Below are 26,435 nucleotides of genomic sequence, written 5' to 3' on the forward strand. Positions count from 1 at the left end.
TCCAAAAAATTTTCAGTGGCATTGTGATACATTCACGCATTTACACACATTTCATAACTCTTAAAGTACGATTCTCGGTTTCCAACCAGAGTCCCTAACTTTTATTGATTATTCATATACATATAAACACGTAATCACATTCCTTATATAGCATCAGCTTATTGATCATAAACATATCTCAACAGCATAATACACATCGTCGTCGTAAAAATAACATCATAACACCTCAGTCAACTCTCAAAATCGTCGTAGCTTCCTCCAATAATATCAAAACTTAAAAAAAATTCTCTGCTCATGTCAAAAGTGTTATCTACCTCAAACGTACTTTAAAAATTATGATCCCATACCAAGTGTTATCTACCTCAAACGTACTTTAAAAAAAAAAAAAAATTATGATCCCATACCAAATATCCCCCCCCATGAACCATGGACCTTGCCGTTGGTGGGGAGGCTTGCGTGCCTCATCGATACAGATAGCCGTACCGTAGGTACAACCACAACGGAGGTGTATCTGTTGAGAGGCCAGACAAACGTGTGGTTCCTGAAGAGGGGCAGCAGCCTTTTCAGTAGCTGCAAGGGCAACAGTCTGGATGATTGACTGATCTGGCCTTGTAACAATAACCAAAACGGCCTTGCTGTGCTGGTACTGCGAATGGCTGAAAGCAAGGGGAAACTACGGCCGTAATTTTTCCCGAGGGCATGCAGCTTTACTGTATGATTAAATGATGATGGCGTCCTCTTGGGTAAAATATTCCGGAGGTAAAATAGTCCCCCATTCGGATCTCCGGGCGGGGACTACTCAAGAGGATGTCGTTATCAGGAGAAAGAAAACTGGCATTCTACGGATCGGAGCGTGGAATGTCAGGTCCCTTAATCGGGCAGGTAGGTTAGAAAATTTGAAAAGGGAAATGGATAGGTTAAAGTTAGATATAGTGGGAATTAGTGAAGTTCGGTGGCAGGAGGAACAAGACTTCTGGTCAGGTGACTACAGGGTTATAAACACAAAGTCAAATAGGGGTAATGCAGGAGTAGGTTTAATAATGAATAGGAAAATAGGAACGCGGGTAAGCTACTACAAACAGCTTAGTGAACGCATTATTGTGGCCAAGATAGATACGAAGCCCACACCTACTACAGTAGTACAAGTTTATATGCCAACTAGCTCTGCAGATGACGAAGAAATTGAAGAAATGTATGATGAAATAAAAGAAATTATTCAGATTGTGAAGGGAGACGAAAATTTAATAGTTATGGGTGACTGGAATTCCAGTGTAGGAAAAGGGAGAGAAGGAAACATAGTAGGTGAATATGGATTGGGGCTAAGAAATGAAAGAGGAAGCCGCCTGGTAGAATTTTGCACAGAGCACAATTTAATCATAGCTAACACTTGGTTTAAGAATCATGATAGAAGGTTGTATACATGGAAGAACCCTGGAGATACTAAAAGGTATCAGATTGATTATATAATGGTAAGACAGAGATTTAGGAACCAGGTTTTAAATTGTAAGACATTTCCAGGGGCAGATGTGGACTCTGACCACAATCTATTGGTTATGACCTGTAGATTAAAACTGAAGAAACTGCAAAAAGGTGGGAATTTAAGGAGATGGGACCTGGATAAACTGAAAGAACCAGAGGTTGTACAGAGTTTCAGGGAGAGCATAAGGGAACAATTGACAGGAATGGGGGAAAGAAATACAGTGGAAGAAGAATGGGTAGCTTTGAGGGATGAAGTAGTGAAGGCAGCAGAGTATCAAGTAGGTAAAAAGACGAGGGCTAGTAGAAATCCTTGGGTAACAGAAGAAATATTGAATTTAATTGATGAAAGGAGAAAATATAAAAATGCAGTAAATGAAGCAGGCAAAAAGGAATACAAACGTCTCAAAAATGAGATCGACAGGAAGTGCAAAATGGCTAAGCAGGGATGGCTAGAGGACAAATTTAAGGATGTAGAGGCTTATCTTACTAGGGGTAAGATAGATACTGCCTACAGGAAAATTAAAGAGACCTTTGGAGATAAGAGAACCACTTGTATGAACATCAAGAGCTCAGATGGAAACCCAGTTCTAAGCAAAGAAGGGAAAGCAGAAAGGTGGAAGGAGTATATAGAGGGTCTATACAAGGGCGATGTACTTGAGGACAATATTATGGAAATGGAAGAGGATGTAGATGAAGATGAAATGGGAGATACGATACTGCGTGAAGAGTTTGACAGAGCACTGAAAGACCTGAGTCGAAACAAGGCCCCCGGAGTAGACAACATTCCATTGGAACTACTGACGGCCTTGGGAGAGCCAGTCCTGACAAAACTCTACCATCTGGTGAGCAAGATGTATGAAACAGGCGAAATACCCTCAGACTTCAAGAAGAATATAATAATTCCAATCCCAAAGAAAGCAGGCGTTGACAGATGTGAAAATTACCGAACAATCAGTTTAATAAGCCACAGCTGCAAAATACTAACACGAATTCTTTACAGACGAATGGAAAAACTAGTAGAAGCCGACCTCGGGGAAGATCAGTTTGGATTCCGTAGAAATACTGGGACACGTGAGGCAATACTAACCTTACGACTTATCTTAGAAGAAAGATTAAGAAAAGGCAAACCTACGTTTCTAGCATTTGTAGACTTAGAGAAAGCTTTTGACAATGTTGACTGGAATACTCTCTTTCAAATTTTAAAGGTGGCAGGGGTAAAATACAGGGAGCGAAAGGCTATTTACAATTTGTACAGAAACCAGATGGCAGTTATAAGAGTCGAGGGGCATGAAAGGGAAGCAGTGGTTGGGAAAGGAGTGAGACAGGGTTGTAGCCTCTCCCCGATGTTATTCAATCTGTATATTGAGCAAGCAGTAAAGGAAACAAAAGAAAAATTCGGAGTAGGTATTAAAATCCATGGAGAAGAAATAAAAACTTTGAGGTTCGCCGATGACATTGTAATTCTGTCAGAGACAGCAAAGGACTTGGAAGAGCAGTTGAATGGAATGGATGGTGTCTTGAAGGGAGGATATAAGATGAACATCAACAAAAGCAAAACGAGGATAATGGAATGTAGTCGAATTAAGTCGGGTGATGTTGAGGGTATTAGTTTAGGAAATGAGACACTTAAAGTAGTAAAGGAGTTTTGCTATTTGGGGAGCAAAATAACTGATGATGGTCGAAGTAGAGAGGATATAGAATGTAGACTGGCAATGGCAAGGAAAGCGTTTCCGAAGAAGAGAAATTTGTTAACATCGAGTATAGATTTAAGTGTCAGGAAGTCTTTTCTGAAAGTATTTGTATGGAGTGTAGCCATGTATGGAAGTGAAACATGGACGATAAATAGTTTTGACAAGAAGAGAATAGAAGCTTTCGAAATGTGGTGCTACAGAAGAATGCTGAAGATTAGATGGGTAGATCACATAACTAATGAGGAGGTACTGAACAGGATTGGGGAGAAGAGGAGTTTGTGGCACAACTTGACCAGAAGAAGGGATCGGTAGGTAGGACATGTTCTGAGGCATCAAGGGATCACCAATTTAGTATTGGAGGGCAGCGTGGAGGGTAAAAATCGTAGGGGGAGACCAAGAGATGCATACACTAAGCAGATTCAGAAGGATGTAGGTTACAGTAGGTACTGGGAGATGAAGAAGCTTGCACAGGATAGAGTAGCATGGAGAGCTGCATCAAACCAGTCTCAGGACTGAAGACCACAACAACAACATACCAAATATATCATTCAAAGCTCTCATAATATCACAATGGGTCCGCAAAAATATGAACAGTTCACAAAGTACAGACAAAATACAATTTCATAAGTGTGAAGTTACCCAACTGTGTAATTGCGTAAACATGTGTCACTGATGTAGTAAAAAAAATGTTTATCTCTGTCAAATAATCAGATAGCTGTGTAATTATGTGTTAGAGAAATATGGTACCGATGTGTAAAGTTGTGTAAGCAAATACCATATTAGCTAGGGCTCCTTGTGCGTGCCAAACACATGGTACACAAAGTAAGCGTGTACCCCCCTGAGGATCAATGTAATTATACCCTCAGGTGTTACAGATTACAGCAATGGAATGAAATGTATCACGGAAAACTTTCTTTGCAATATAAAAATCTTTAAAAATAAATGTTTTAAGTACAAAATTAATCAGTCAAATACGTGTCCTGTAGCGCTAAACTGTGCGTCATGTTGTACGAGGGCAGTTCAATAAGTAATGCAACACATTTTTTTTCTCGGCCAATTTTGGTTGAAAAAACCGGAAATTTCTTGTGGAATATTTTCAAACATTCCCGCTTCGTTTCGTATAGTTTCATTGACTTCCGACAGGTGGCAGCGCTGTACGGAGCTGTTAAAATGGCGTCTGTAGCGGATGTGCGTTGCAAACAACGGGCAGTGATCGAGTTTCTTTTGGCGGAAAACCAGGGCATCTCAGATATTCATAGGCGCTTGCAGAATGTCTATGGTGATCTGGCAGTGGACAAAAGCACGGTGAGTCGTTGGGCAAAGCGTGTGTCATCATCGCCGCAAGGTCAAGCAAGACTGTCTGATCTCCTGCGTGCGGGCCGGCCGTGCACAGCTGTGACTCCTGCAATGGCGGAGCGTGCGAACACACACGTTCGAGATGATCGACGGATCACCATCAAACAACTCAGTGCTCAACTTGACATCTCTGTTGGTAGTGCTGTCACAATTGTTCACCTGTTGGGATATTCAAAGGTTTGTTCCCGCTGGGTCCCTCGTTGTCTAACCGAACACCATAAAGAGCAAAGGAGAACCATCTGTGCGGAATTGCTTGCTCGTCATGTGGCTGAGGGTGACAATTTCTTGTCAAAGATTGTTACAGGCGATGAAACATGGGTTCATCACTTCGAACCTGAAACAAAACGGCAATCAATGGAGTGGCGCCACACCCACTCCCCTACCAAGAAAAAGTTTAAAGCCATACCCTCAGCCGGTAAAGTCATGGTTACAGTCTTCTGGGACGCTGAAGGGGTTATTCTGTTCGATGTCCTTCCCCATAGTCAAACGATCAACTCTGAAGTGTATTGTACTACTCTTCAGAAATTGAAGAAACGACTTCAGCGTGTTCGTAGGCACAAAAATCTGAACGAACTTCTCCTTCTTCAAGACAACGCAAGACCTCACACAAGTCTTCGCACCCGAGAGGAGCTCACAAAACTTCAGTGGACTGTTCTTCCTCATGCACCCTAGAGCCCCGATCTCGCACCGTCGGATTTCCATATGTTTGGCCCAATGAAGGACGCAATCCATGGGAGGCACTACACGGATGATGAAGAAGTTATTGATGCAGTACGACGTTGGCTCCGACATCGACCAGTGGAATGGTACCGTGCAGGCATACAGGCCCTCATTTCAAGGTGGCGTAAGGCCGTAGCATTGAATGGAGATCACATTGAAAAATAGTGTTGTGTAGCTAAAAGATTGGGGAATAACCTGGTGTATTTCAATGCTGAATAAAACAACCCCTGTTTCAGAAAAAAAATGTGTTGCATTACTTATTGAACTGCCCTCGTAAGATAGTCTCTGTGTAAGTCTCGTAGTTATCGTCCTCCAAAAGCTAAGTTCTGCAAAAGTCAATGTACTTACCTCATGATAAACAAAAGTAAAATGCTTTGCGTATAGATATCTTAGTTATTACGCTTATTGTTGTGATGAAGAAAGTACTGTGCTGTGACGTATTGTTGTGCCACGGAAAAGGCTGTCTCATTGTAGCTATACAACAAAAGTTACTACTAAAACCTGTTTTACCTTCCAGAAGAATTCAGAAAAACTGTGCAGATATAAAACAGAAACACTGAAAAAGCAACATTGTAAACTGTCACTCATTAGTAGCGTCGTGATAAAATCGTGTAGCTGTCAAATAAACTAACCACTGTGTCACCTGGTATCTCTCAGAAAGCACCTTGAATCCATAATGTATTTGCAAGTAAACCAAAATGTTGCATTAAAAAAAAAGCGGATTATCTTTCAATAAATGGTTTTACATGTGAAATATGGTGTAACCCTCTGCTCTTCCTAGTACGCAGAGTTTGAACTTGAATGCAATTATCATGCGGTATACGTCGGTAAAGAATACTGGAATTTTTCTCAAGGTTAGCGTCTATGTTATTTTTCTCTGAGCCAGCTGGCGCACGCAGCTGCCTGCGGAGCGCGTCATTGTCTGTCCCTTTGTTGGCGCGCGTCGTTATTGGGATTAGGAGACCTAACTTCTACAAATTCACCGTGACGAGAGGGCCCTGCCCTGTTTAAATCCCGCCAGTTCTGATGCAATTCAGGTCTGTCGTTACGATCACATCGTCTGTCGTCATGTTGGTAGTTCCTGTAGTTTCTTTCTTGTCGGTTAAGTGGTGGAGAATTTCTCCCTGAATCGTAACTGCGCGCTAGACCGTTGCGTCTAAAGTTATTCTGTCTCTCGTAATAATAATTGTTTTGGTTCCCATATTGCCTGTTTCTCTGATTGTCTCTGTGATAGTCATTACCGCGGAGAGGTGATCTTTCCCTGTAATTATTACTACTCTGCCAACGGTTGTTATACGGGTGGTGTCTGTTTCGGTCACGATTTGTGTTGTGAGAATAGCCTTGTCGCGTCCAGTTATTATTTCTTTCATCGCGGAATTGCGACGGATGTGATCTGTAATTGTTGTGCTCGTGCGTTCCGCGATTGTCAGTGTCAATTTCCAGTTGTTGTAAGAGTCCTTGAAATGCTTCAATGTCGTCTTTGCAACGTCCTGCCAAAATAATATGTCGTAAATGTTCAGGCAGTTTGATTAAGCAAATGCGGATGAGTTCTGAGGGGCTGTATGGGTTTGACAGGTACTGATTCTTGTGCAACATGTCTTCAAAATATTTCACAAGACTGGAGAATTCAGATTGTTCGAAATGTTTCATCATTATGATGCCATGTTTTACTCTGTCTTGTGTGGCTTGAGACCAATATGCTGAGAGGAAGGCATGGTAAAATTCTCCTTCACTATGACAATCGTGAATGACCGAACGCATTCTTACAGCTGGTTCATTCTCTAAATAGCCACACATAAATTCTAATCTGTGTTCTAACGACCAGTTGGGAGGAAAACAATGAGAGAATTGATGAAGCCACGCTTGTGGATGAATGTCGTTGGCAGAATTCTTAAACGTTTTGAATTTACGTGTAGTAATGAACAGCTTATAGTCAAAATCATCGTGTCGGCGAGTAGCATATCGGTCATTGTTACGTCGTGTCGGCGGTTCCATCTCAAAATTCGGTGCACATTGCCAATTTCTTTCATAATTTCCGAAGTGCCCTGTGTTATTATTTTGTGGTTGTTCCGTATTTCTATTTCCCTCTTCCCGTGTTGGAGCGCGAGTGTCCTCTGAAATACGTAATTCTTGTATTACCTGTGTCAGCTGATCTTGTACTTCCCGGATTTCTCTTTGGTGTTGATTCAGATTTTGTTTCAGTTTCCTAATTTGTTCGCACTCTTCTCTGTCATTAAAGACTACCGGTTTTGTGTCGTTCAGATTATCATCTACCTTCGTAGATAAATTAGTGAACTGATCCGAAAGTTCGGCTACTTTCTCCGATAGTGTACTTATTTCCTCAGTGTATTTTTCTGAACCAAGTTTCAGAGTATCTACTGTGTCCTTTAAGTTTTCTTGAGTTTTTGCAAGTTGCGTAACCGAATCGGTAGATGCAACTGAGTCAATTTTAGCCGACAAGGTCTCATGATTTTCATGAACAATGGATTGCAGTTCTTTTATGGCTGCTTCGTGATTCTGTAATGCATTTTCATGCCGCGAAAAAATAGGTTGAAAATGCTCACAAATTTGTGTTTTTACATCATTACAGACTTTTTGACATTTCGATTCAATATTATGTAACTCGGTAGTTAAGTCTTCACGTGTTTGTTCAAGCTTATTTTCCACTGAGTCTAACTTTTGAAGCTTTTGTTCCATTGCGTCTAACTGTTGCTGTGTTTGTCTCTGGTGTTGTTCCATTGTGTCTAACTTTTGTAGCTTTTGCTGTGTTTGACTCTGATTTTGTTCCATTTGTTTCTGATTTTGTTCAAGCGTTGTGTCTAACTTCTTAAAATTTTGTTCCAGTGTGTCTAACTTTTGAAGATTTTGTTCCATTATGTCTAACTTTTGAAGCTTTTGTCCCATTTGTTGCATTAATTGTAATAACAGTGCACTGGTGTCTGAAACATGTTCCTCAGTGCTATTCGGCAGTGAAGTTGCACCGGCAACATTCACATTTTGACAAGCAGAAAATGTGTCTTGACTCATTTGAGAAAACGGTGAGGACCCAAAACCTGAGTCTACAATATTTGCGAGATTGTTTCCTGTCATTTCAGATTCCTGAGGCGAGCTGTTGCCGACCGATCGATCGATAATGCTTCCCTGTTCTCTAATTGTTTCACTGTCTACACCATTGTTTGCCGCCCGCTCCATTTCCCTATGCGCAATTACCAAATTACTACTTTGAACATTAGTTAATTCATTACTCTGCGGCGCTAACACACTGCTTTCGTCTTCACTGTCATTTCTCAATTTAGTTTGGAGCCTAGTATTACGTTTTTCACACGCCATTATTGTCACAATATTTCACGATAACACAGAAAAGCACAATTTGAAGAGCAAAAATAAGAGAACACATTAACATAAAACTGAAAATAATATCTAGTTAATTGCAGCTGCGAAATACTTGGTGCAAATCTACATGCATGCCACAACTGTTTTACTGTACAACAATGAAAGACTGCAACTACAAAGGAAATTCTCTCTATAATTACGCGCTGGCAATAAACAAAAGCTACACTAATTACACAAACTACAAGAAAAAAATCAGAAGATTCCAGTGAGGTATCCTCGGCTAAGGGTCGACATATGAAACGTCCCCTTTCAATAATAGTACACTACTGTGCTTAACCTGACACACAATATTTGTAGCGCAACGCGATCTGACTTTCAAAAAAATCCCTACAAAAGAATGGCCCTGACTAACATTAACCTGTACTTTTCACAAATCACTTACCTCACAAAAATCTTGGTTACTCCCACTACTGCAATACACCGAGCACCACTACTGCCAGTTAAATAAAAGATTCAAACTATGGAAGGCACTAACTACTGATAGGGATAGTTAGCAAATGAAAGATATTAATAGAGAACAAACAATGTATTTACCTTGATATCATCATATATAAATATAGCAGTTCATGACAAATTTCAAAACTCCGCCATCTCTCTCCCCACATCCACCACTGCTGGCGGCTCACCTCCAACTGCGCAACGCTACGCGCTGTTCGCAGCCAGCTGCCTAACACTACAATGGCGAGTATTACAACAATGCAAAGCAGCCACAGACTGCACACGGCACAGCCAGTGATTTTCATACTGAGGTGGCGTTACCAATAAAAAAACCTAAACAGCCTACTTACAACAGTAGTTTACAAAAACTAGTACACAAAAATTTACATCCTGGAGTGATAACTTAAAGTGCCACTACCGACGCATTGGTTATCAGTCCACAGACATGCTACTAACTAAGCACTTAAAATCTTAAAGCCTGGCGCCTCTTTCACGTGACGTAGTTGTGCCTGTTAGATGAAGCTGTGAAACTATAGGAAAGTTTTCGGTAATATTTTCATTTAAGAAATAACTGTCGTCCAGGTACAGTATCCTGCATCAATCACGATAACATCGAACAATCTAAGTAATTAACCCTTTAGGAAGTACAGTAATCTATTGCTAACCGGAACGTAAGGCTAACACAAGGCTTTTCTCACCTACATTTTGCGCCTGAATGCATCGGCAACCCCCAGGTCTTTCCTGTAAGGCGGTTAGGATCTCGCAAGGGGACGCACGAACTTCCTCTCACCGATTTGATTCATATTGACAAGGATGTGTAGGGCATGACTAGCACTTCAACATATATAAAAAAGAAGAATCAATTCTCAACCGTCTTCAAGAAAATCGAGTTTGAAAACTTTCCGCGTGCTTATATACGTTGCGTGGACGCTAGTACTGAATGAGTACGCAGTCGAACGAGCAAGCGATTACTTTAAGAAGCGAAGGTCTTTGGAAAGAATCTCTTATTCTTATCGCTTTAACTGATTTCCATGTAATTCTAACAACAGATTTATTATGACTAAACAAATTATCAATATTTAATGATTTATTTATTATTTTCATAATCTATATACCTAAAAATAGGAAAAATGAAGGGGAAGAGAAGGCCACAGTTAGCGTGATCCGATCCACAGATCTCTTGCTTAATAAACTAAGCACTTATTCGCTCGGCTGTAGACTCCTTGAATACGAGCCATCATACGAAGTGTTTACTCACGCCTAAAATTTTTAAACTCCATTCTCTCGAAAACTGTTGGCAGTTGCATCTTCCTGTTTACATATGTTGAAGTCAGATGTTCATACGAAAAATTACTTGAAGTCACATTTTGAGAGTTAAACTGGTGGGATGTTATGAACATGGTCATAAATAAGAACCATTTACGATTTTTTTCTCAGTTTTGATATTTCATCATGCTGTGACACGTTTGAAATTCATGCAAACCTTTCATCAGCCGCAATGCTTATAAAGCGAGCTCGTAATTTTTTTCACGTCAGCTATCGTGCACTTCTTATGCTAGCGTCCGTGTGCAACTATCAGTAATAAGAACATCCAAATTACTCACTCTTCGAAATATTTACGTTATTACAAGCACTTGCAGATAAGATACAGTCTGCATTTTTAAGGAATGACCTGAATTCTCTGTCCCTCTAGAATACATTAAAAGTAGATTCTGTAATTTAGTGATTGCCTTGCGAATCTGTTTCAAGAATGAATAAGTACCGGGTGACTGACTACATCATATTAGTACATGAATCATACACGAATTCCACGAGGAGAAGCGTCTGTTATATGGAAGGAAAAGGAAAGTGAACATTTTGAGGGGACGTGGACGTGAACGGCCTGTGTTTTTATGCTTCGATTTCGGTGCGCGTTACCCGGGACTCGCAATACGGAGGAAGTTGCGATATTGTAAAAACACTGAATGACATTAACTCAAGTTGTACAAGGAATTTATTAAATTGTCAGTTATAGTTTAAGAATTACAACATTTTGTCTAATAGATGGTTTTATAAAACTCGTTTTTTTTCTGGCACTACACTACTGGCCATTAAAATTGCTACACCAAGAAGAAATGCAGATGACAAACGGGTATTCATTGGACAAATATATTATACTATAACTCACATGTGATTACTATTTCACGCAATTTGGGTCCATAAATCCTGAGAAATCAGCACCCAGAACAACCACCTCTGGCCGTAATAACGGCCTTCATACGCCTGGGCATTGACTCAAACAGAGCTTGGATGGCGTCTACAGGTACAGCTGACCATGCAGCTTCAACACGATACCACAGTTCATCAAGAGTAGTGACTGGCGTATTGTGACGAGCCAGTTGCTCGGCCACCATTGACCAGACGTTTTCAATTGGTGAGTGATGTGGAGAATGTGCTGGCCAGGGCAGCAGTCGAACATTTTCTGTATCCAGAAAGGCCCGTACAGGACCTGCAACATGCGGTCGCGCATTATACTGCTGAAATGTAAGTTTTCGCAGGGATCGAATGAAGGGTGGAGCCACGGGTCGTAACACATCTGAAATGTAACGTCCACTGTTCAAAGTGCCGTCAATGCGAACAAGAGATGACCGGGACGCGTGACAAATGGCACGCAATAGCATCACGGCGGGTGATACGCCAGTATGGCGATGACGAATACATGCTTCCAACGTGTGTTCACCGCGATGTCACCAAACATGGATGCGACCATCATGATGCTGTAAGCAGAACTTGGATTCATCCGAAAGAATGACGTTTGGCCATTCGTGCACCCAGGTTCGTCGTCGAGTACACCATCGCAGGCGCTCCTGTCTGTGATGCACCGTCACGTGTAACTGCAACCATGGTCTCCGAGCTGATAGTCCATGTTGCTCCAAACGTAGTCGAACTGTTCGTGCAGATGGTTGTTGTCTTGCAAACGTCCCCATCTGTTGACTCAGGGATCGAGACGTGGCTGCACGATTCGTAACAGCCGTGCGGATAAGATGACTGCCATCCCGACTGCTAGTGATACGAGGCCGTTGGGATCCAGCACGGCGTTCCGTATTACCCTCCTGAGCCCACCGATTCCATATTCTGCTAACAGTCATTGGATCTCGACCAACGCGAGCAGCGATGTTGCGATACGATAAACCGCTACCGCGATAGGCTACAATCCGATCTTTATCGAAGTCGGAAACGTGATGGTACGCATTTCTCCACCTTACACGAGGCATCACAACAACGTTTCACCAGGCAACGCCGGTCAACTGCTGTTTGTGTATGAGAAATCGGTTGGAAACTTTCCTCATGTCAGCACGTTGTAGGTGTCGCCACCGGCGCCAACCTTGTGTGAATGCTCCGAGAAGCTAATCATTTGCATATCAAAGCATCTTCTTCCTGTCGGTTAAATTTCGCGTCATCTTCGTGGTGTAGCAATTTTAATGGCCAGTAGTGTATATGTTGTCAGTTTTTATAATACCGTCTCCCTCACCTGCATTTCAGTATTAATCTATACATTCTAACGTAATTAACATATCTCCGCTGTACTTTGCAGTGACGAAAAAAGTAGTAACCGTCTCCAGTAATATCTTAATTAAGATAGCAATACGAGATTTTCAATGAGACTCCACAGTTGGTAACATGAACGAGCTCTCGCCATATGTCATGTATTTTGCGAATTGCTTTGATACATCACATGATACAGGTTATTCACAATTCTAATGCTTGCCCATTTCTTCTTTTTTTTTTTTTTTTTTTTTTTTTTTTTTTTTTTTTTTTTTTTTTTTTTTTTTTTAACCAAGACTCTGCATCTGCTAGCACCGTCTATAGCCTGCTTCATCCACTTCGCACCAGTTAACAGTCGCTCATTTTGGAAAGTTGCAAGAAACACAATGGCTGTTTTGAAGGAGGCTTTCCGAGCCCCTCTCCTGGTCGTTTTGTCATTTGCACAAGGTCTTTCTTGACATTCTCATACCAGGAAGCTGCCGTCTTTGGCCTTGAATCACTTATTAACGAGGCCTCTTTTCCAGCAAGCGACTTCCGTACAGCTTGTATAGCTGTAGAAGTGGTATATGCATTCACTCATTTAATGTGTTACCTTCTCAATCTAGTGTGTGTATCTACAACATAAATAACAAATTTCTTGTATACTACGCACACAAGATATTTCAAAGTAAGATGTCGTGTTGAAAAGTAATTCCAAATTTTTATTCCGTTCTCAATATCGGCTGAGGTATTACATCTCATGCATGTTACTCGGTTAAATTTCGTGCTTCGCTGACACAACTTGCAATCCTCTGCCGCCAGAGGGCTCCGAATTATAGCGGGTAACGTGGCGGAGTGCAACGTAACTATGTGAAACAGCGAGCTGGATTCGAGTTCCTAACCGCACAAAACGCGCTTCCAATTGAAATTCGTAGAAGAATGAAAGTTACTGAATCACCAGAATTAAATGTAGCTTCATGGCAATTCCTTTACTTCGGACGTCAGAGCATCACCTAGGAAGACATCGTAATACTGACAGTGAAGTTCAACTAATTTACTTGCCCCTATGTTGATCTGATAATCCTAAGATGTAAGTTGAGTAACAGGGCATATCCATCAGAGTGGAAGATAGTTTATAATAGTTAGTTTTTCACGTCTGATAGAGAATGATTGCACTACAGTTATTCGATTTCAACCATAACCCAAGTCCTACGAAGTTAGTGGTCAGTTCCATGTTAAGATGATTACAGACAAATACCTATACTGCTTTTTCTCAACTGCACTAGAAATGTTCCCTTTGAAAAATTATTGAATTACTGTGCTGATAAATCTCTTACATTATTTTATTTTCAAACAGCTGAGAAAAACTGCACGTACTCAGACATTTCGCTCTTTACCTATTCTGATCAACACTAAACTGACACACAATATTTTTTTAGCGCAACGCAATCTGACTTTCAAAGATCCCTACAAAAGAATGCCCCTGACTAAAATTAACCTATACCTTTCACAAATTACTTACCTCACAAAAATCTTCGTTACTCGAACTACTGCAATACAGCGAGCGCCACTACTGCCAGCTAAATAAAAGATTCAAACTACTGAAGGCACTAACTACTGATAGGCATAGTTAGCAAATGAAAGATTTTGATAGTGAACAAACAATTTATTTACCTTAATAGTGTTCAAAAGTCATAATATATATAGCAGTTCATGACATCCATTCTTACAAATGTACTGTTTCTGATGGACACACGTCTAGATCATCCGGTCTCAAAAATCCGCCATCTCACTTCCCCACATCCACCACTGCTGGCGGCTCACCTCCAACTGCGCAACGCTACGCGCTGTTAACAACCAGCTGCCCAACACTACAATAGCGACTATTGCAACAATGCCGACCAGCCTCAGACTGCACACAGCACAGTCAGTGATTTTATATAGAGCGCTACGTGGCGTTACCAATAAAAAAACCTAAACAGCCTACTTACACACTGGTAAATACGTTCTACAGATAAAATGTTACATGTGTTGATACACACTGAAGAGGCAAAGAAACTGTACACCTGCCTAATATAGTGTAGGGCCCCTATGAGCATGCAGGAGTGCCGCAACACGACGTGGCATGGACTCGACTAAAGTTTGAAATAGTGGTGGATGAAATTGACACCATGAATCCTGCACGGCTGTCCATAAATCCGTAAGAGTACGAGGGAGTGGAAATCTCTTCTGAACAGCACATTGCAAGACACCCCAGATACGCTCAATAATGTTCGTGTCTGAGGAGTTTGGTGCCCAGCGGAAGTGTTCAAACTCAGAAGAGTGTTCCCGGAGCCACTGTGTAGAAATTCTGCACGTGTGGGGTGTCGCATTGCCCTGCTGGAATTGCCCACGTCCGTCGGAATGCACAATGGATATGAATGGATGTAGCTGATAAGACGGGATTCTTACGTACGTGTCACCTGTCAGATTCGTATCTAGACGTGTCAGGTGTCCCAAATCACTCCAACTGCACAGGCACCACACCTTACAGAGTCTCCACCAGTTTGAACAGTCCCCTGCTGACATGCAGGGTTCATGGATTCATAAGGATGTCTCCATACTCGTGCACGTCCATCCGCTCGATACAATTTGAAACGAGACTCGTCCGACCAGACAACACGTTTCCAGTCATCAAAATTGCAGTGTCGGTGTTGACGGGCTCAGTCGAGGCGTAAAACATTGTGTCGTGCAGTCATCAAGCGTACACCAGTGGGCTTTCGGTTCCGAAAGCATATATCGATGATGTTTCGTTGAATGGTTCGCACGCCCAGCATTCAAATCTACAGCAATCTGTGGAAGGGATGCACTTCTATCATATTGAACGATTCGTTGTTGGTCCCGTTCTTGCAGGATGTTTTTCCGGCCTCAGCGACGTCGGAGATTTGATGTTTTACCGGATTCCTAATATTCACGGTACACTCGTGAAATGGAGGTACGGGAAAATTCTCACTTCATCGCTACCTCGGAGACACTGTGTCCCATCACTCGTGGGCCGACTATACCACCACGTTCAAACTCACTTAAAACTTGATAGCCTGCCATTGCAGCAGCAGTAACCGATCTAACAACTGCGCCAGACACTCGTTGTCTTACATAGGCGTTGCCGACCGCAGCGCCGTATTCTGTTTATATATCTCTGTGTTTGAATACATACACCTATACCAGTTTCTTTTGCGCTTACTTATGAAAGCGTGGTGAAAAGTAGTGCCTCCGATCTTTTTCCTCGAAAACTCAAAAAGCTTTTTATACAAAAAATATTTTTCGCATTTTACATCTTTATTCTTCATATCTACATACCTGTTCCTCAACATAGTCATCCTAGCGACGAACAAATTTCTCCCAATGTTTTTGGTTCGTCAGTACCTCCAAATATGTGTGGCAAGAGCAAGCCATTAATACTAACTTTCAGCCGGGCAACAGTTCAGGTGTTGAAGTGCGGGAGCGTGAATACAAAACAGTTAGTCTATACCGACAGCTGTAGTTCACTTAGTGGTGCAATTACGACCATGCGGGAAACATAAGGTCGTAAAGTTGTGACGTGCTTGTGGAACGACTATTCGACGCAGATAAAAAACAATCGTCACACTGATGTGTTAAACTTTTATTTTTGTGAGGGTTCACAGCCTCAACATATTTCGAGAATTAAAACATTGTTCAGGTGGGCTGTGTCATTGGTCTTTTTTTTACGTATTCAACTGTTAGAAGCGGACCTCGGGAAGGTCAGTACCTCCAAATATGTGTGGCAAGAGCAAGCCATTAATACTAACTTTCAGCCGGGCAACAGTTCAGGTGTTGAAGTGCGGGAGCGTGAATACAAAACAGTTAGTCTATACCGACAGCTGTAGTTCACTTAGTGGTGCAATTACGACCATGCGGGAAACATAAGGTCGTAAAGTTGTGACGTGCTTGTGGAACGACTATTCGACGCAGATGAAAAACAATCGTCACACTGATGTGTTAAACTTTTATTTTTGTGAGGGTTCACAGCCTCAACATATTTCGAGAATTAAAACATTGTTCAGGTGGGCTGTGTCATTGGTCTTTTTTTTACGTATTCAACTGTTAGAAGCGGACCTCGGGAAGGTCAGTTTGGATTCGGGAGAAGTGTAGGAACACGCGAGGCAATACTGACCCTACAACTTCTCGTAGAAGATAGGTTAAGAGAAGACAAATCTACGTTTATAGCAATTGTAGGTTTAGAGAAAGCTTTTGACAATGCTGACTGGGATAATTTATTTCAAATTCTAAAGGTGGCAGGGCTAAAATGCTGGGAGCGAAAGGGTATTTACAATTTGCACAGAAATCAGATGGCAGCTGTAAGAGTCGAGGGGCACGAAAGCGAAGGGACTGAGACAGTGTTGTAACCTACACCCGATGTTAATAAATCTGTTTATTGAGCAAGTAGTAAAGGAAACAAAAGAAAAATTTGGAGTAGGAATTAAAGTCCAGGCAGAAGAAATAAAAACTGCGAGGGTTGCCGATGACATTGTAATTCTGTCAGAGACAGCAAAGGACTTCGAAGAGCAATTGAACAGAACGGACCGTATCTTGGAAGGAGAGTATAAAATTAATATCAACAAAAGCAAAACGAGGATAATGGAATGTTGTTGAATTAAATCAGGGGGACGTAGGTTGAAGTAGTTACTCGGATATGATACAGGATACAGGACAGAGTAGCATGAGGAACTGCATCAAACCAGTCCTTGGACTGAAGACCATAACAACAACATACGAATTCAACTGGCTAATGTCGACCTTTAGGCATTTTGAAGAACGTATCATAAGCTCCAGCTTCAGCTTACATCATAATGTAAGTGCAAAATGTATAGTGAAGCTGGAAGTTAAAGATACGGGCTTGAAAACGACAAAGTTCGAAACTGACCAGTCGCATGGATAAAAAAAAAATACACCCTTCGTGGACCTTGTTTTTATTGTGGAAATACTGATGTGTTTACATGCAAATGTACAATATATAAAAATATTTGCATGTGTACTCGTACCCTATGCCGAAAATATCTACTAAGTTTCTCATTCTGGCAGCAATTCTTTATTCGAATTCTGGAACATCTACTTCGTCTTCGTTGATGAAAGAACTTCGGAAAATAGAGTTTAGTACCAATGTCATCGGTAACACTACCATCGATATCGCGCAGCGAAGGTACTGATCATGTTTTGCCGCTGGTACCAGCATAGGCACAGGGAAGCAGTTTAAATCACTTGGTAAGTAGTTCCCTCCAGATTGTCTACCAATTAGGTTCCTTTCAAATTATGCTGATCAATAACTCCATATTTAGCAATCACATACAAATTCTCGCTCAACGAAACAGACGTCCCCCAAGACTGGAAAATTTCACAGATTACACCAATATTAAAGAAAGAAAATAAAGGTAATCCGCTGAATTACAGACCCATATCACTAATGTCGATCTGCAGTAGGGTTCTGAAACATATACTTTGTTCGAACATCATGAATTACGTCGAAGAAAACAATTTATTGACACATGGTCAACTCGGGTTCTGAAGATATCGTTCTTGTGAAACACAACTAGTTCTTTATTCACTCGAATTAACTAATTGTATCGACAGCGGTTCTGAAATTGACTCCATATTTGTAGTGGGCTTTCGACGCCGTTCCTGACAAGCATCTTCTAATCACCTTCCGTACCTACGGCGTATAGTTTCAGTTATGCGACAGTTCGTGGTAATTACAGAAGTGATAATGACGTTCTCCAAGGAAGTGTTATAGGCCCTTTGCTGTTCCTACTCTATATAAACGACTTGAGAAACAATCTGAGCTGAGCTCTTAGATTATTTGCACGTACTACCGTCATTTACCGTCTGACAGAGTCATCCGTTGGTCAAAAACAACTGCAAAATGACATATATAACATTTGACTCTAATAAAATGTGAAGTCATCCAATCAGGACTAAACGGTTATACGATAAATCACACAAATCTAAAAGCTGCGAATTCAGCCAAATACTTAGCGACTGCACGAATAACTTAAAGTGGAACGATCAGATACATAATGCCGTGGGAAAAGCTAACTAAAGCCTGAGATTTATTGGAGGAACGTAGGTCTCCTAAAGAGGATGTCTACACTACGCTTGTCCCTCCTCTGCTAGCATGTTATTGTGCTATACGGGATCCTTACCGGATAAGACCAATAGTCCAGACAAGGGCAGTTCGTTTTGTATTGTCGCGAAATAGGGGAGAGAGTGTCACGAATATGTTACACTAGTCGGGGTGGCAATAATTAAAACAAAGGCGTTTTTCGTTGCTACACGATCTTTTTACGAAATTTCAATCACCAAATTTCTGAATGCAGAATCTCTTTGGATTTTCTGCCACATTTCGAGACAGAGGTTCATTGTGGAAACTGTTAGAAGTATTCTAAATTTACACAACAGTATTTCGCGAGATTTGCACCGTTTTTGTTTGGAGGATTTCCAAGCACTTCTGTCATACTTTCCCACAGGATTTGCCGAACTGTTAAGATTCAAGCAGTGCGCCTCTGGATTTATTCGATTTCTCTTGGCGTGCTTACTTGAGAAGGACTCTAGAACTGGTCGCACCATCGTCGCATATGCGATTTCATTTAGAGCAACATTGCATTTTGGCAGAATCGTTTCAACAAATCTAAGTTTTTCATACGCCTTCCCTAATACTGTTTTTCCGAGATCGTCCCATTTCATAATGCTCCTTAGTACTGCCACTGATTGTTATACGACATGACGCGCTCGATATTCATCACTAATCTTGTGAGCAGATACTACTGGGTCCGTTCTCTTTCTTGTAGCACTGTGAGTTTATGGGGATGAAATTCTCGTGCATCCACTGAGGATAGTTTCTCTATTTCTGAGTCGGCTTTGGCCAAATATTAGAAGAGCACGAGTGATTGCCTGCTTCTGTCTTACTGAAGGAGATGGCTAACGAAACGTTGAATAAAATTTATGTATCTCAATTTTATTCGTTTATTTATTGCAGTCCACATTCTTGAGAAGAGAACTGGAACGATTTTAGTAAATCTTTATAATAATCTATTTTTTCTGAATGCTGAACTCCGTTTACGGTATGAAATTTTCTCTTAGAAGCGGAATGTGCGCCAATCTGAACCCTCCTCGCAAATTGAAACTGTGTGCCGGGCCAGGACAAATGCTCCACTAACTGAACTACCCAATCACGACTCACTGTCCGACCCATAGCTTTTCTTCCGGCAGTATCTCACGTCCTACCTTCCAACTTTCACAAAAGTTCTCCCGCGAAACTTGCAGGATCAGCACTTTTGGAAGGCAGGATATTGAGGGGGCATGGCTTAGCCACGGGCTGGGGAATGTTTCCAAAATGAAATTTCCACTCAGCAGCGCAGTGTGCGCTGATGTGTATCTTCCTGGTAGATTCAAATTGTGTGCCTGACATGAAGTTTGGAAGGCAGGAGATGAGCTAATTACGGACGTATAGTTGCGAGGAGGGTTCGTGAGTCGTGTTTTGCTAGCTCAGTTGGTAGAGCACTTGGTGTGAAAGACGAAGGAATCGGGTTCGAGTCCCGGACTGGCACACAGATTTCATCTGCCAGGAAGTTTCAGTTTACTGCGTTTATCATACAAGTTTTGTTAGCTTTATTTGTTTCTTCTACTGTCGCTACAACATTCAGATGGCTTGCTATTCTATGTATAATTTTCCTATGCCTTCTTTTTCCACTTTCTAGGGTGTTTCTCTACTGTGACAGAAAAAGAGCCAATGGTTTTCACTGCCTTAAACCACTTGCGCCGACCGCGGTGGCCGAGCGGTTCTAGGCGCTTCAGTCCAGACCCACGCGGCTGCTATGATCGCAGGTTCGAATCCTGCCTCGAACATGGATGTGTGTGATGTCTTTACGTTAGTAAGGTTTGAATAGTTCTAAGTCTAGGGGACTGATGGCCTCAGATTTTAAGTCCCATGGTGCTCAGAGCCATTTGAACCATTGTGAAACCATTTGCACTAATTGTATGGTTATCTTTATCATGCACTGCTGTTAGTAGGGTACAGTGCTGTACATGGAGGACAGTGTACCCAGGAACTCCTGATGTTTCCTGGTCCGTTTTTCAGTGTAGTGGCTGATTTTCGAATCACATGAACGAATGCGTTTCGGTATGTTTTGCTGCTTTTATTGTTGTGAGGTATGCGGTTGTGTTTTGTTCAGTGCTTGTTGATATTAAGAGTTCTACATATTGATGTTCTGTATAACACAGTAAAGCTACATGGGGGATATTGTTAGTTCTTCAGCTACAGAGTTTTATGCTTAGTAAAATTCAGTATATTTTTAAAAATAGTTATGCAACCTATGGATGTTTAAGCCAAATTTCGTCTACATGCACAGTCGGGAATGGAAGGTCTTCTACCACAGAACGAGTGATATTTTGCAATGAGCTGAGTGTATTTAATGTCTTACTAATTTTGCTTATCTTGAAAATGGCGTTTTTAGTTGCCTGTACCTTCTATTTCAAATTTTTTTTAAAACTTGCAATTTGTTTTTGATAATAATTTTTTCTTAATTTGATTGCACTTACTGATTATTGGTCCACAGCAGATTAATGAAGTAACACATAGACCATTAAATACAGTATTCACAAGATATTCTGAACCGCAACACTTTTAAATTCGAAAAGGAAATTTGTTGCTAGGGGCATAATCATGTTGTACCTTGGAACAACTTCATCTTTGGCAAAACTTCACGTTTTCAGAATAATATTTGTAATTTTAGAAAAAAAACTGCAGCAAAAATAAAGTGACTGGAGTCATTTCAAAATGGAACAATAAAATATATTACCTCGCTGCCTAGAGGCGAAAGTCTAAATGTGTTCCAAGTTACTAAACTATCCCCTACTATTACAACAGTATACAGTATACTACTACTATGGTAATAAACTATGCGATTATTACAAGTATAGAAAGAACGTATTACTACTACCAACACCTTGATTGTTGTACAGTAACTACTGTACATATGTTAATAACAGTAAACTTCATACTAATACTTCTGTTATGGTTATTTATGTTACGGTCTCTGACTTCCAGAGAATAGTTAAGTAGAATACTTTTGTATAGCTTCAATCTTTCTCTTTTCTTTAGTCTGAGATGGGCACACACACACACACACAATTTGCTATGATCGTAATGTATCTAGTTTCTAGAATGAAATTTTCACTCTGCAGCGGAGTGTGCGCTGATATGAAACTTCCTGGCAGATTAAAACTTTGTGCCGGACCGAGACTCGAACTCGGGACCTTTGCCTTTCGCAGGCAAGTGCTCTACCAACTGAGATACCCAAGCACAACTCACGCCCCGTCCTCACAGCTTTACTTCTGCCAGTACCTCGTCTCCTACATTCCAAACTTAACAGAAGCTCTCCTGCGAACCTTGCAGAAGTTTCATATCTAGTTTCTCTGCACGTTCCGTATCAAATCGGCCACGGCGTCGGGACCAGCAACACATTGCTTCTTCCAGACAGTAAGGCGACAGGTCATAGCGTATCACTGATCTTTCACTGATTCTTCTCGTTCTCCTTAGGTATGCTTGTTACCGCCTCTCTTCACATTTCCGTTACAAGACAAAGCGATTGTAAATCTGGCGGGCTTCGTTCTAGTTCCCTAGGCTCCTCTATAAACCTTACTCGTCTCTTCTGTGGTGTCCGGCGGCTGTAGTTACACCTTTTTCCAAGATAGCCTCAGCTAGGAGATTTAAGACATCATAGTCCTGTTTACTCTCATTACGTTGTAAACATCTTTATCTCTTACAGCGTGCCTAGCAGTCCTTGACGTATCTTCAGCTTGGCGACACTGCAATAGTAGATGATCTGGTGTGTTAATTTCGCCAGAGCCACAGCTGGTCGTGTCCTTTAACCAACTCTATTCAGATGTGTTGGATATGGCCAGTGCCCAGAAAGGTAATTTGACAACAGCCATTCATGTGTCCAGAAGCAAATGGCTGGGTATGTAATGTTACGAGGAAAGAGAGCAGGTGTGCTAGCGGCTGGGTTTTCCCAAATGGTCTCCTGGCAACAGAAGTGGTCTCGACAGCGGCGTGGGAAGAGGTGGCGGCTGCGGCGGAGCTGCGCAAAGTCACACCCAGTAGCCAGACGACAACCTACGAATTGCTAAACGTCTAACTAAACTTCAGTCCAGTCACGAAAACTGGAAAGGGCTGGGAGACTGGTTTGCTCCTCCATATCAGGATCCAATGACGCCTATGGACTATCTATGACACGGCGGTTAGTCGGCACTGTTGGGCCTTCATGCCTCTACGGACGGTGTTTGTTTTGCAACTAAAGATCAAACGGGCAACGAAAAAGTTTAGGAATATTTTAATGAAGTGTCGTTCACACTATAAAAATTGCCGGCAACGGATCATAGTCGTCGGAATGAATTAGTCTGCGACACTACTTTTCTTTAGCACAGAGAAAATATCCTACTCACGTTGACCTACTCTTTTTGCAAGGTAATTTGGAACATGTTGCAGAATTGTGCACAGAAAGAATGATACTATGAAAACGTTTGTTCTTGAAATACGATAATTCATTATTACGTACCATAAAGATCATGAAACGCTCTGCTTAGTATCGTTCAAGGATAAAGTACTAAAATTCACCTCTCAGCTTGTTACAGGACACAGCATTCAAATTTTGCTGTGTCGTGTACTAACTGCAGTACGAAACTGCAAATGAATCAGAAAGTAGTGGTAGAACAGAATTTTCCGTTTTTCGTCTTGCCTATAGGATGAAGCAGTCGAAGCAAATCAGGTGATGCTAAGGGAATTAGGTTAGAGGAGACACCTAAGTAGTAGATGAGTTTTTTTTTCTTTGTGCAACAAAATAGTTGATGATGACAGAAGTAGAGACGACATAAAACGTAGACTGGCAATGGCAAGAAAAGTATTTCTGAAGAAGAGAAATTTGTTAACATCGAATATATATTAAAGTGTTAAGTGTATGGAAGTGAAACATGGACGATAAACAGTGTAGACAAAAGCAGAATAGAAGCTTTCGAAATGTGGTGCTACAGATTAGTGCTAAAGATTAGATGGAACGATCACGTAACTAATGAGGAGGTACTGAACAGAATTGGGGAAACAAGAAATTTGTTGGCACAACCTGACTAAAAGAATGATTCGGCTGATCGGACACATTCTGAGTCTGAGACATCAAGTGCTCGCTAGTTTAGTATTGGAGGTAAATGTCGGCCGGGGGGGGGGGGGGGCAAAACTCTTGGCTTGGAATACACTAAACAGATTCAGAAGGATGCAGGTTGCAGTGGTTACTCGGAGATGAAGTTTGCACAAGATAGAGTAGCATGGAGAGCTGCATCAAACCAGTCTTCGGACTGAAGACCACAACAACAACAACGCTAACAACATATAATTAAAACATAGAAAAGCCCTTGTGTGCGCAGGTACACACGTGAGCACGCTAAGAACATCCATATTCATTTCCGGAGCATTCAATTCGTAACGAAGTTCGCATCACTAATACGTTCCATCTTTTATTAGTCGTGAAGGTAAATTGTTTATGTCCTGATATGATCGAATGTAAGTGGCTGCGTGACCCTAATTATCACTAGCTACTATTAATCGTAATCTTGACGTTCCTATCACCAGCCATTGTTTATCCAACCTTTTATTATTCAGTTTCCCATGTATCGCAAAATACACGCTTTTGTAATGCAAGTTGGCTGAGCATCTATTTAAACAAAAAACCATCACTTTTTAAATATTTTTCTAGCATTCCATTAAATTGTAGATTTATTTAGTCGTCGAACTACAGGCAACGTTATTCATTTGCAGATAACGAACTATATGGTTGCTCTACTACAGAATGCTGATGCATGTCTGTGAATGCACTGACTTTTTTTTTTCAGTACTTACGGCCTTGTAGCTAGTTATTCAACAGAAAGTCATTCAGTACATTCCATATTACACGTCGATATTTTATGTTCAGGTGAGACTAGACAACAATGAATTGTTGTTGTGCAGACAAAATTAGAATTAATTACTGCTGTCATATTTCTTTTCGACATGAGAATTAAAATTAACGAATGTAAAGTCCCTTTCAAAGAAACATTTATTATATCTTTGTTGTATACTAACATATGAATGACATACATCTTAACGTATGAGTCGCATACATCTGTCTTGCAATATCTGTTTAAACATTTCTGGACATTGGTAACACGAACTGTCAAACCTTAACAGGAATGATTTTTTTCGGGGACACTGGAATGAGCACTTACGTTCTGTAAAGCTGACAATGTTATCGTAATATACACAAAAAAATTTCGATCACAGTCTGCAGCGGTATTATTATTCAAAAAATAGTAATTTTGCAGATATCAAGACAGTACATCAATCAAAAATGGTTCAAATGGCTCTGAGCACTATGGGACTCAACTTCTGAGGTCATTAGTCCCCTAGAACTTAGAACTAGTTAAACCTAACTAACCTAAGGACATCACGAACATCCATGCCCGAGGCAGGATTCGAACCTGCGACCGTAGCGGTCTTGCGGTTCCAGACTGCAGCGCCTTTAACCGCACGGCCACTTTGGCCGGCTGTACATCAATCTTCCAGTCGTCAGCAGATACACACATTTTGTTAGATAACTTATCAACAGCCAGAAACAGTGCAGCAGTTGTAACCTAGGTTTAAATGTACATTGCCTATGCTTTTAGTACTTAAGAAGAGGAATGCTAATCACATAAATCGAATAAACGTTCTTTCGCTGAATGCACAGTGAATCGTCAAGAACAAGACATCAGTCTCGAAAACGTCTGTAACCTTTCCAGGAGACGACAACCAAGAAATGTAGTAAAACTTAGAGGAAACTTCTTTCAGCATGGTACGGAAGATGCCTTGGGATTTGGGAGCTGACTTGTCAACAGTACTGTCATACTAAAAACGCTATAAGGCAGATAGCAAATGAAGTGCTACGTGAAAAACGTAGGACCAATAAAAAATGGTTTAAAAATATGGAACGAAGAGATACAAAAAGCCATAAACAGTGAACAGAAAGCTTATAACGAATACTTACAGAAGAAATAGTTAGAAGCTAAAGAGCAATACCATCGGAAAAGAAATCAAGCAAAAGAGACACTAATATCAGCATGTATTACATCGTGGGACGGGTTTGTAAACAGAGTTCAGCATGATATCCATGCGAGGCAAGAAATGGCACAGAAATTAATGAGACACCTGAACAAAGAAGAAAGATATACCGTAAATCAAAATGTAATACAACCAATTGACAGGATTACACATCATACAGAACTGTGGTACATTGCAGAAATAAAAGACGGAGATAAAAAAGAACAACTACAAGGAATAGACTATACTGAACTGCCTGAATTGAAGACAGTTTTTAAAAAAATGAAAAATCGAAAATAACCAGGACTAGGTGGAATACATAGTCAACTGAGCAATTCTCTTAGAATCAAGAATGCTAAATCTCGATAACATGTGCTGGGTAAAATATGAGATACCGGAAGAATGGAAAATAGCAAAGGTCATTTCAGTATACAAGAAAGGAGAAAGAAGTAATACGTGTGCCTACAGGGGCACAGGTATTCTGAATACTGCTTGCCATATCTACAGCAAAATAACAAATGAAAGAGCGCGAAATATCTCGGCTGTAATTTTAATGGAGGAACAAGCAAGTTTCTGAAAGGGAAAATCATCACAGACGATGTTTTTGCGCTGAAACAGATAATTCGAAGGAAACTCACTTAGCATTTGTGAATTATAAAAAAGCATTTGACAGAATTCACAAAGAGAGCCCATGAGCA

This window comes from Schistocerca nitens, chromosome 9, assembly GCF_023898315.1.
Source record: "Schistocerca nitens isolate TAMUIC-IGC-003100 chromosome 9, iqSchNite1.1, whole genome shotgun sequence".
Classification (NCBI taxonomy): domain Eukaryota; kingdom Metazoa; phylum Arthropoda; class Insecta; order Orthoptera; family Acrididae; genus Schistocerca; species Schistocerca nitens.